Here is an 11,494-nt window from a genome sequence, read left to right as displayed (position 1 = left end):
TAAGAGGAAAAGGTTTGACTGATCAACCTAAGACAGGGGCTTCTGTTAAATCTTCATCATGTTATAGGCCTGTAAGACAGATGACCCCAATGACGGGTAAGACAGCCAAATGCTTTTCCCAACCTAAGACAGGCTCGGACATGCCTTTACTTTCTCTTAAGCTTCTTCTTGCTATGGAACCAAAGTTTTAAAACAAAAAGGGAGGAATTGTGGGGATCATGAGTATTGGTTGTAAGTATTGTTAACTCTAGTAACTCCATATGTGTTAAGTTTCTCCAGCTTAGCAGGTAGAGTGTTTCCTTTGTGGAATTCCTAAAAGTTACAGTTTCTTGTCTCTGACCTTTAGATGTGTGGTTGTCCGGGTTACTACTACTCACGGTGGGTTGTTTTGGCGAACCTGTTTGCTCTTTTCCTGTGTGACCTTTCAGTTACTATGGTAAACCCATCCCATAATAGTTTGTGGTTTTTTGCTTTAAAAGGCCGGTGCTTGCCGGCAATAAACGCCGCCTTGATCAGACTCTTGTCTTGGCGTCCTTCCTTTCTCTCTGCCCCATCTCCACCCCGCTGCTCTTTCAGGTTTGAGACACTGCTGGACAGTGCTCTGCGTCGCCGGCTCGCGACACTTCCTGATGACCAGAAATGATGAGGGCCAGGCTGGGATCTCCAGAGCGCTTCCCAGGCTCGCCTCCCTTTAGGGGTCCCTGGTAGCAGAGGGCCTGGCCGCTCATCTTGCGGGACATGCAGTGACATTGTGACTAAAGAATTCTTTTTCTAAACTTTGCCTTGTTTTCTGAGTTCAAATGGGAAGGTCATTTCCCAGCAACAGTCCCAAGGAGGTGATAAAAAGCGGAGCCCAAGGCTCCAGGACTTGAGAACAGCAGTCCCGGCCTCGCCTCAGGTCGGGGGCTTTGTCCAGTGGCCAGCATCTTCACCCTTTACCTTCTCCGTCTCTCCCGTCTGTTCTGTCACCCAAAGGTTCTAGAGAGAATTGTTCCTAACTAACTCGTTTTAGAGGATCACAGGAGAGACCACTGACTTTTTTTTTTGTTGCAAAAATAGAATCCCAGATATAACCACTAAGGAAATGAATATGGAGATTCCTCAGAAACACTACAACTAGAAGGGGCTGGGAATGTAGCTCAATGGTGCCGCCATGCCTGCCTGGCAAGTGCAAGGTCCTGAGTTTAATTCCTGATACCAGGAAAAAAAAAAACCCAAAAAACACAAACACTAAAACCGAAAATTCCATTTGGCCCAGCTATACCTCTTCTAGGTATCTTCCTGAAAGCGTTAAATACACCATGATACATGCGCACCCTTATTTATAGCAGCACAATTCATAATAGCTAAATGTTGCAAGAAGCCTATATCCCCACCAACCAATCAGTGGTAAAGAGTGTGGTATTTCACATGGAACACTACTCTGCCATGAAGGATACACTTGAGTCATTTGTAGGCAAATGGATGCACCTTGAGACCATGATGTTAAGTGAAATAAGTCGCACACACAGGCTTATGACATGGCTGCTCTTATATGACAAACAAGGTATCTCACTATCTGGGTGTGTCATAGTATCACTCTTGATTATTATGGGTTCATAGTACCACCCTGCTAGTTGTAATGTTGACTTAATGACTGGAGGGCTAGCAGCCATTTTGGGCCATGGAGTGACTTTAGGAAAGGAAGCAAAAGAATGGAAGAGAAGAAATCTGTGGTTGGTGTTGTGCAGGGCCATGCTAGCCCTGGGCGGATTACTTCTACATCTCTTCACAGTGAAATAAAAAATAAGGGTCTGTCATGCTTTAAATACTATGATTTCATATATTTACTTGCTGTTTTCACTTCTTTGTCTGAGAAATGTCTATTCATTTCAGATGCCCATTTTTGAATTGGGTCTTTATATTTGGGGGGGCTGATTATTTTGAATTCTTTATATATTCTAGATAATAGTCCTTTGAGGAGCAGCTGGTAAAATTTTTTTCCCTCTTTGTAGGTGGCCTCTTGTTCTGTTGATGGTTTCTTTTGCAGTGCAGAAGCTTTTTAATAAGATGAGATCCCAGTTGTTGATTCTTTCTGCTAGTTCCCGTGCTTCTGAGGATTTGTTCATAAAATCTTTTCCTATGCCAATGTCTTCAAGAGTTCTGCTTAACTTATCTTCCAGCAAGTTTAGTGTTTCTGTTTTAATATTTAGATCTTTAATCCACTTGGATTTTAATTTAGTGCATGGTGAAAGATAAGGCTCCAGTTTTTAATCTTTGGCAGATTGAGATCCAGTTTTTCCAACACCATTTATTAAAGAGGCTATCTTTCCTCCACTGAGGATAGTCAGCTCCTTTGTCAAAGATGACATAGCTGAATACATCTGGATTTGTTTTTGTGTCTTACAATCTGTTCCACTGATCCTCAGATCTGTTTCTTTGCCAGTACCATGCTGTTTTTATCACAGTGGCTTTGTAGTACAGTTTCAAATCACTGGTCATTCGAGAGATGCAGATGGAAACAACACTGAGATTCCACCTCACCCCACAAAGAACAGCTGCTATCAAGAAATTAAACAATAACAGATGTTGGCTGGGTTGTGGGGAGAAAGGAACCCTTCTCCATTGTTGGTGGGAGTGCAGACTGGTGTAACCACTATGGAAATCAATATGGAGATACCTCAAAGAGCTGGGACTAGAGGTTCCATTTGACCCAGCCATCCCTCTGCTGGGTATCTTTCCAAAAGAATTAAAAGAATCATATCACAGAGATATATGCACACCAATGTTTATAACGGCAGTTTGTAATAGCTAAATCTTGGAAACAGTCCATTTGCCCATCAGTTGGAGACTGGATAAAGAAGATGTGGTTTTTCTATAAAATGGAATATTACTCAGCCATAAAGAATGAGAAATTAGATTCATTCATAGGAAAATGCATACATATTGAGGATATACTCCTAAGTGAAATAAACAAGTTGCACGTGTGTAAATACAGAATAGTTTCTTTAGGGTGAATAAAATATAATAGTACATAAGATCCTAATGATATAATTGACAGTGTGAAATAGGAAGATAGGGGCTAAACATGTAGAGAAAGTGGGAAGGGTAGGGGGAACCTAATAAGGGAAAAGGAAAAAATATGAGAAAATGAAAAAATGGAAATAAAATGTTTGTAAAGGGGAAGGGGAGGAGGGGATGAAGGGAGGGCAGGGACAAGGGGAAAAAAATGAGAACCAAGACCTATCGTGTAAAGGTACAAGATCCCATTGATGAATGTAACTGTACTGTATACCTAAAATGTACCAATAAACTCAATGAGGAAAAAAATAATAAAAAAGAATACTATTATTTTCTCTCTTAATAGCTAGATAGCCAAATCTAACGCTAACAGATACTGGATTTCTTCACTTACTGAGCAAATCTTTACTGAAAGCCAATTTAAACGAGGTCCATTTTGCTCAGTGCTAAATAAATAGATATGTGCCATAAAGACCTTACACTTTGGGGACTCACAGTTGAGTCTAGAGAGATGGTCATATATATGAATATGACAATGGCATAAGCACCAATAAATCATGTGTCAGTCCCTCAGGTGGATGGAGAGAGGACAGGAAAAGCTGACCTACAATACTTGGAGAAGGTCTTAATTGTCCTGCATGACTCGCTAGTGTTTTTAAACTCCACCCAATATAATCTTCAAGATTTGATGGCCAAAATCCTTCAAAGGTGTTGGGAATTCTTAATATAACCTATTCTTAATTATTTTCAATATCATATATTTTCTTTATCATGAGTATATAAAATTTTTAATTAGTAAGAAACAATACTTTGTGTGTGTGTGTGTGTGTGTGTGTGTGTGTGTGTGTGTGTGGTGGTGGTACTAGGGATTGAAGCCAGGGCCTTCACACTGAGCTCCATCCCCAGCCTTTTTTATTTATTTTTATTTATTTTTTTTTTTTGAGACAAGATCTCACTAAGTTACTAAATTGCCCAAGCTAGGCTTAGACTTACATCCTCCTGCCTCAGCCTCCCAGAACGCTGGAATTATAGGCACCTGCTGCCTCTCCTGGCTCTCACTTGTATTTATGAAGGGTTTGTCACCTGTATTGAGAAATGTCAGTGACTGTTCCAGAGAGGCATTGGAGTGAACATAACCTTAGCTTTTGCTGGCAAGGTGACCAGGCTACACTGAACCTCTTGTTAAACTGATTCTAGGAAAAATTTTACTTCTTGGACTATTGCTCAAATGATTTGGAGAAAGTACATTAAATATGTAATTCTTAGTAGCATGTGTTTTATTTGCTTTCACAATGACTCATCAATTTGCAGCATGCAGGGCCACAGTTCCATGTGGCAGCGGCTCCAAGCAAGATAAGGCCTGACGGATGGTGGCTGCCTCCCTCCTCCGCTGTCCCATTCTGATCCCCAGAGATGCCACCGAGGCCTGTGCCTCCTCTGCCCTGCGCTCCTTGGGCCCTGGGCACCGACCCTGTCAGAACGCTTCACTCTTGGCAGCCTCCATTGTGGACCAGAAGCTCCTGTGGAGCCCGGAAGTTGCTGTGGAGACCGGAAGCTCCTTTGAAGACCAGAAGCTGCTGCAGAGGCCGGAAGTCGCCTCTGCTTCCCTCCGTTGGGCTCCAGAGCTCACCAGTGTGGAGTAAGAGGGTCGGCTCCATCTCTGAGCTCTGCTTGACCCTTACTGGCTGCAGAAGTGACATTTAAGCTTTGGAGGATGCATGGGTGAGAGGATCCTGAGACCTGGACATTGGGACTCGAGGAGAGGCGCACCGGGTAAATCCTCCTGGCAGGACAGAGGGACTCAGCGGGGATGGTGCCAACCCCGAGGAGGAACAAGGCCGCAGAGAGGCTGGGGACAGACTGTCTCGGGTGGACCCCGACTCTGAGGTGAGATGACCGTGGGCAAGTCCTTCAGGCCTCCACGACTCTGCTTCTTCATCTCTGAAATAGGGCGTCTCACGGCAAATGGCGGAAGAGGCTCTGGGCGGGACTTTAGGGGACCGCTGTGTAGTCTGTCCAGGCTGATGTAACAAACACTTCCGGTAGGCCAGTACTGCTTCCCACACTCCAGTGGTTGGCCCAGAAGTCCAAGCTCAAGGTACCAGGTTCAGTGTCTGCTCCCCACAGACGGAACCCACTCACCGAATCCACATATGGCAGGTGACAAAGGACAAACAGGTTCCCTCATCCCTTTCACAGATTCTGATCCCATTCATGGGGGCTCTGCCTTATGGAGATGACCTATCCCCCCTGGAGGTCCCACTTATTAGTCCTGTCATGTGGGGACTACATTTCAACATGTGAATTTTGTTGGCACACACCCATGCAAGTGGTGGCCTTCACGTGGTACAGTAAGGAGGCACACAGCAATAGCTCATAAGTACCTGTGATTGTCATCACCGAGGAGTTTAAGCAAGAGTAACTGAGTCACCTTTGCCCTTAGCAACAGTCGAAGACTGTTCTCCATCGCAAGACCAGCACCAGAACTGCTCGTCCCCTCTTTCCTTGATTCCCGTGCTGGCCTCTCAGCCCTGAAGGACACCATCCTGCCCTGGTGGCCTTCAGTTTCCCCTCTCTGCTTCCACAGCCCAGAAGCAAAGCACAGGCAGGACACAGCCTGCATCACTGAGGTTGGAGGTAGAGGTGGGAACAATCATGCCTTTGACAACCACTCTGCACCACTGTGGGCCACTGACCTCTGAGCATTGTTGCTCTGGGCTGATGGCCTCACTTTTCTCTTCCTGACAACAAGAAAAGCCACAGAAAAGAATTCCATCTTCCATCCTCTCTGGTCTAATCTCCTCTCTGTCACGGGTCCCTCAGAATGCACCACCCCTGCTTCTGTCTGAGGCCATCCCCCTCCCCTGGGACTTAGGTCTGACTTGTTTTCTCTGCTCAGGGACTCTGGCTACTTGGCTCTCCCACATGTTCCACTGTCCCCCAACACCACTGGCTCATTCTCAGTGGTGTAGAAACTCTAAGAACCAGAGTCTCCTTATCCTTCACATCTCCTTGGTTCTCTTTAAAAACATGAAAGGAGTTGGGTTCCTGTCTTCTGCAGCTGAAAAGTCCTCCTTAATACCGGGCACATGGGTAAGAGCCCATGGGCCAGCTTGTGATTGGCCTTGGCTTTCTCAACCCTAGCAGATTAAGCTGAGACTCAGAAAGGTTGAGTGACTTGCTTGAAGTCTGCAAGGTCTCCTAGCTGAGACAAGCACATAAACCATGAACTTCCCTCTCCTCATCATCCTTGCAGTTATGACCCCTCTGCTATCCCCCTTTGCTGGGAAACCTGTTAAAGAGGTTTGCTGCTACACACCTGTAATTCCAATACTCTGGAAGCTGAAGTAGTAAGATTACAAATTTGAGCCCATCCTGGGCAATTTAGTGACTTAGCAAGATCCTGTCTCAACACGAAAACTTAATACAATGCAGCTCAGAGTGAAGGCTCTGGATTTGATTCCCAGCACTGGAAAGAAGAAAGTTCCTGTTCCGCTGTTTTCCCACCATTGCCCTTGAGCACAGCCTCGTGCTTTCCAGTACAGCTGTTCTCTTACCAATAAAGAGCAAATAATAAAGCAGTTTCCTACCAAGTTCACCAATAACCTGCCCAACGCCAAAGGTTAAAGGTCAATCCCCAATCCTTACTCTTGATCTTTTAGCTGCCTGTGGCGTTGTGGATCAATTCTTTTGAAGCACTTTCCTTGCTTGGCCTGTGTGATGGTGTTTCCCATTTGGGGGATTCTGGGACTGTCCGCTAGCATCCTCATCTTGCTCCTTGTTGACAGCAGAATCTCGGTTGAGATTCAGTCTCCCACCCTCCCCTCCTTCCTCTCTGCATTCAATCCTAAGAGACCCGATACCCTCTCACGGTTTAATGCCACCCACGTGTGGACGCTCAGGTTTAAACCACTGGCCCCATCTCTTCCCTAGATCCAGGGAAGTGCGTCCAAGTCCCCGCACAGCACCTGCATGGGTGTCTGGAAGGCATCGCAAATGCACTGCCCCAAATGAAGTGGTTGATGTCACCTCCCCCAGAGCTTCCCACCTCAATACAACCGCAGGGCCATTTACCAGCTGCTGTCTCCATTTCCCTTACACCCTAAATCCAGTCTACCTTTAGACCTCAACCAGATTTCAGCCCCTTCTAACCATTTCTACTATTGTTAGGCTCCTAATGTCTGAACAAAGAAATGAGCAGGACACCCAAGAGTAACAGCAGGACCAATGGTTTATTTGAAAGAGAAAAGACAAGATTCACTCCACAGGAGGAGCTCACAGCACTGAGGGGCAGTACTAAATAGTCGGAATGGTCAATGACATGGTAATTAGGCTTAAAGTTGCCAAGGGTTGCAGAACACAGCTGGCCACTTGCCCAGAGACTCATTATGCATAAGCTGTTACCTGGTTACCTTTTCCCAATGTGTTTAGACCCGGATATCCTGGTCCTGGGCTAATATTTAACTCAGAAGGTGGATCTGACCCCAAAAGCAGCTGTAAGGCAGGCATTCTGCTCTCTCTTAGTCTTTTGCTTAGCTATCTCTTGCCTAACCACCACAGCCCTAGTCTTGATCCAGACCTCACAATCTCTTGCCTGAATGATTGCAGTATTCTCCTTAAAGCCAGGAGAAGGTCCTTTAAAATGCAAATCAGAACTGGCCAACTGCTCACTTGGTTACCGCGTTTGGAACGACTTCCTGCCATAGCCAAAACACCATCCAAAGTCCTTCAGTGGAGTCAAGGTCCTCTGCGATGACATACTTCAGACTAAACCCTCAATCCTCTGTGACCTGGTGGCTGGAATCTTTCCAACCTCTGCTTCTCCCATTCCTTGCTTACTCTGCACCAGCCGCACTGGCCTTTCTGCTCATCCTCAAGCTACTGAACATGCCTCAGGGCCTTAGCACTTGCTCTTCCCTCAGCTGGGCTTGTTTACTTACTTTATTCAAATCTCTGCCCAAATGTTGGCCACCTCAGAGGACCCTTCCTGCTCACCCCACTACCCACCATCCTCTATTCATTTGCCAAGCGTCATCAGGTGCTTATCAGTCTGCATTTCTTTACTGTTGTCACCTCCATTCCAATGTGCACTGCATTAGAGCACAGACTTCTCTTTGCTTCAAGTTACATCCCCAGCATCTCGAAGAGACCAGCGAATAGTAGGTGCTGAACAGCGAGTGAGTAACTGCAAATGTTCACAGCACTGTGGTATTAAGTGGAAATACTTTTTAAATGCTGCGATGCTAACCACTTCTAAGTTACAATAACATACGTTGTGTCTTAGGAAGAATTTCCAGGGCAATGTGTAAGGTAGCGTGTGAGGGGCTAGTTATAGCCATGGATAAGACAAGACTCCTGCCCACTCTAGTGTGAGAACAAATACAAGGAGTGTTGTTCTAGAAGGAGCTAGCCAAGAGCTACAGAAGCATCCTGAAGGATTGGAAGATTGATTTTGCTTGAAGGAGGGGGTGTCTTAGTCACTTTCTTCATCTTTAAGACATAATATCCAACACTCACAATTTAGAGGTTGATTTTGGCTCACAGTTTCAGAATCTTGGTCCTTGCACAGCTGACTGGCTCTAAGGCAGAAATACTGTGGTTAAAAAAAAAAAATATCGTGGTTGCAGGGCCTGAGTGGAGGAGAGCTGCTCACATCAAGGCAGCCAAGAAGCAGAGAGAGAGAGAGAAAGGAGGAGCCAGGAAAGGAGCTGGACCCTTCCAGGCCCCGCCCCAAGTGAACAGCCTCTAACTAGGCCCCGCCTCGTAATGGCCAGGCAGCTACAAGCCACAGGATCCAGGCTCCTTCCAAAAGCCCTGCCCGTTAGGAGGATCGCTGTGAGTTCGAGACCAGCCTGGGCTACACAGTGAGTTCCAGGTCAGTCTCAACTACATAGTGAGACCCTGTCTCAAAAAACAAAACAAAACAAAAAAAACAAAGCCCTGCCCGTGAGAGTTTTGGGGGTCAGTCTTGATCTGAACCGCAACGGCAGTACATAAGCGAATGGAAGGCTTTGGAGGCATACACGAAGGTGCACACACGCACAGAGTCACACTAACCTGGGGTTCCCATGTTGCGGCTGGGCTCGGCAGTGGAGGCAGCGGAAAGAACCCCAGTGCGTGTTCTTCCCCACGCGCCCCTGTGCACCTCCCCAGCTGGGCATAGTCCTTCCTGCCTCTCCCTCTTACTCTCCAAGTCCCAGTCCTACTTTGACCTGGCCCTCCGGGTACATTTTTGTGTCTCACTGCCCGCCCTTCCTTCCGTGATTCGGTGGGAGGAAGGTCACAGTTCCTCGGAGCGCAGAGGCCACAGCCCTCCACCCTCCAAACACGAGATCCGGGCCTTTGCACTTCCGGCCCCCGACCTTGTGTTTCAGACACAGGGGCTGGATGTCTCATGTTCACCCTCGCCGTGCTTTCCTAGGAGAGATATTTTTTTCAATGAAACTTTTAAAATGTTTCATTTGTCTTATGTGGTCCATAATACCAGTAAAGTCAGCAAAGTAAAGGAGACACAGCAGCCTAGATCTGTTACATGAATGCATGAATGATGGGATGGATTAATGAAATAAGTGAAAAGATTTATAAATGTGTTATATTTCAGATTTGATTTTGTAACTTGTTTTGCATTTGTGGGATCTAGTTTCCCACAGAAACAATGTTATAAATGGTACTTAAGTGCTTAGAAATTGCATGAAGGCTATGTAGCTCGTAATGTAATAATAAAATGGAGACAAATAATGAAATACGTAGTTTCAAGCAAAATAGTGGAACAACATGGGTTCAACTGTTTTGAATATTGGTGCTTGAGGAAATGTAGTTTTAATTAGAATATGAGGTGGTTCTTGAAAAATATGAAGACTCCTAAGGCAATAAAGAATCCCTCCAAGGGTTCTAGAAGGTGCTGTCTCCTCTCAATGTGTTTGGAAATGAAAATGTGTGCAACTCTCTTCCCTTGGTACAGTCATATCCTTGGATCAGTCGTACAATCACGGGGAAGGAAGAGTTCGAGTCTGGCCTTGGGGAAGAGGACTTTGGTCCAGAGAGAGTAGAATATTGCATGAAGAGAAATTAACTGAATGGTACTTGGCAGAATGAGGAACAGGAAGCAACATAGTAGGAGTAAGATTCTACTTAAAAGAAGTATGTTGTGGAAAATGATGATAAATGGGAGCCATACAATAGCTCATGGAAAAGCCGGGTGTAGTGGTGCACTCCTGTAATCGCAGCACTCAGGAGGCTGAGGCAGGAGGATCCCTGTGAGTTTGAGACCAGCCTGGGCTACATAGTGAGTTCCAGATCAGTCTCAACTACACAGTGAGATCCTGTCTCAAAACAAAACAAGCTCAGGGAAGGTGGGCACTAGCCGATTTTCAGAAGTGTTTGTATGGCAGGTTCTCTGGACATATCTAGGTGGTTTCTGCAGAATATATGATTTGTGTAGTATCTATTCTTCATGTTGGTTTTGGTGATGTATTCTATTGCACAAAACTACTGATTCCTAAGAAGGAATTCCAGAGACCCTTGCCTTTGACATAAAAAAAAAAAAAAGTCACCTTCCCTGAGCCATCTTCCAATCCCTTCCCATCTCTTCTCCCCTTGTATGATGCTGACCAAATCATTTCCTTCACTGGGATCCATTTTCTCATCTTTAAATGACAACAGTGAACTAGATTATCTCTCCATTCCACTTCTACAAATGGAATCATAAAATTCTCCAAAATGAAAAAAAAAAAAAAAAGGCTAGGAGGGTGGGATCTGATTATCATAGTTCAAATCAAATAGCTGCGATTTCCAAACCGATTGTTTCTGAATGTCATGCACGATGCAGAGCTATCCAGTTTTCTTCCAGATTTAAAAGACCTCCCTTCTCAGAGCTTCTCACCGGAATCGACATTTATCTAGTAAAACCGGTGTGAGAAGCGTAGGGCTGTCCTTCCCTTCACAGTAGGCGTGAGAGCCTGACGGCGGTGCATGTGTGTAATCCCAATTACGCCGAAGGCTGACGCAGGAGGACCGCGAGTTCGAGGCTAGCTCGGAAAACTCGGGGAGACCCAGTCTCAGAATCAAGGGAAAGAGAGGAGGAGAGGTGGGGGAAGAGGGAGATGGAGGGAGACAGAGAGAGGAAAGAAACAAGGACACAAAAGACGAAGGGTGTAGCTCAGGGCTCCCCAGTACCTAAAAAAAGTGGGTGGTTGACAGTCACAGCAAATCTGTTCCTTTTATCTCCTTCCCCTTAGTGGCTTTCTGAGCAGCCACAAGCAGATAAAATCCTATCTTGCCACCCTCGAGTTCCCCTTTCTTTGCTTTCTAGGCACGGACTGGCACAAGCCCTGAGGACTCCTCGCGCACAGAACCCCCTCACTCGGGCACCTTATAAAAGGGTTCGGGCTCCCTGCGAGGGGGCGCGACGGCCGGAAGCGAGGCCGCCACACTTCCGGTTGACCTGCGTTGGCTGGGGGGGCGTGGAGGAGGGAGGGGGCGGGACTTCCCTGGG

The sequence above is a fragment of the Fukomys damarensis genome, unplaced genomic scaffold (assembly GCF_012274545.1).
Source record: "Fukomys damarensis isolate Sample0158 unplaced genomic scaffold, DMR_v1.0_HiC HiC_scaffold_15, whole genome shotgun sequence".
In the NCBI taxonomy this organism is placed as follows: domain Eukaryota; kingdom Metazoa; phylum Chordata; class Mammalia; order Rodentia; family Bathyergidae; genus Fukomys; species Fukomys damarensis.
This window is presented reverse-complemented; position numbering follows the sequence as displayed.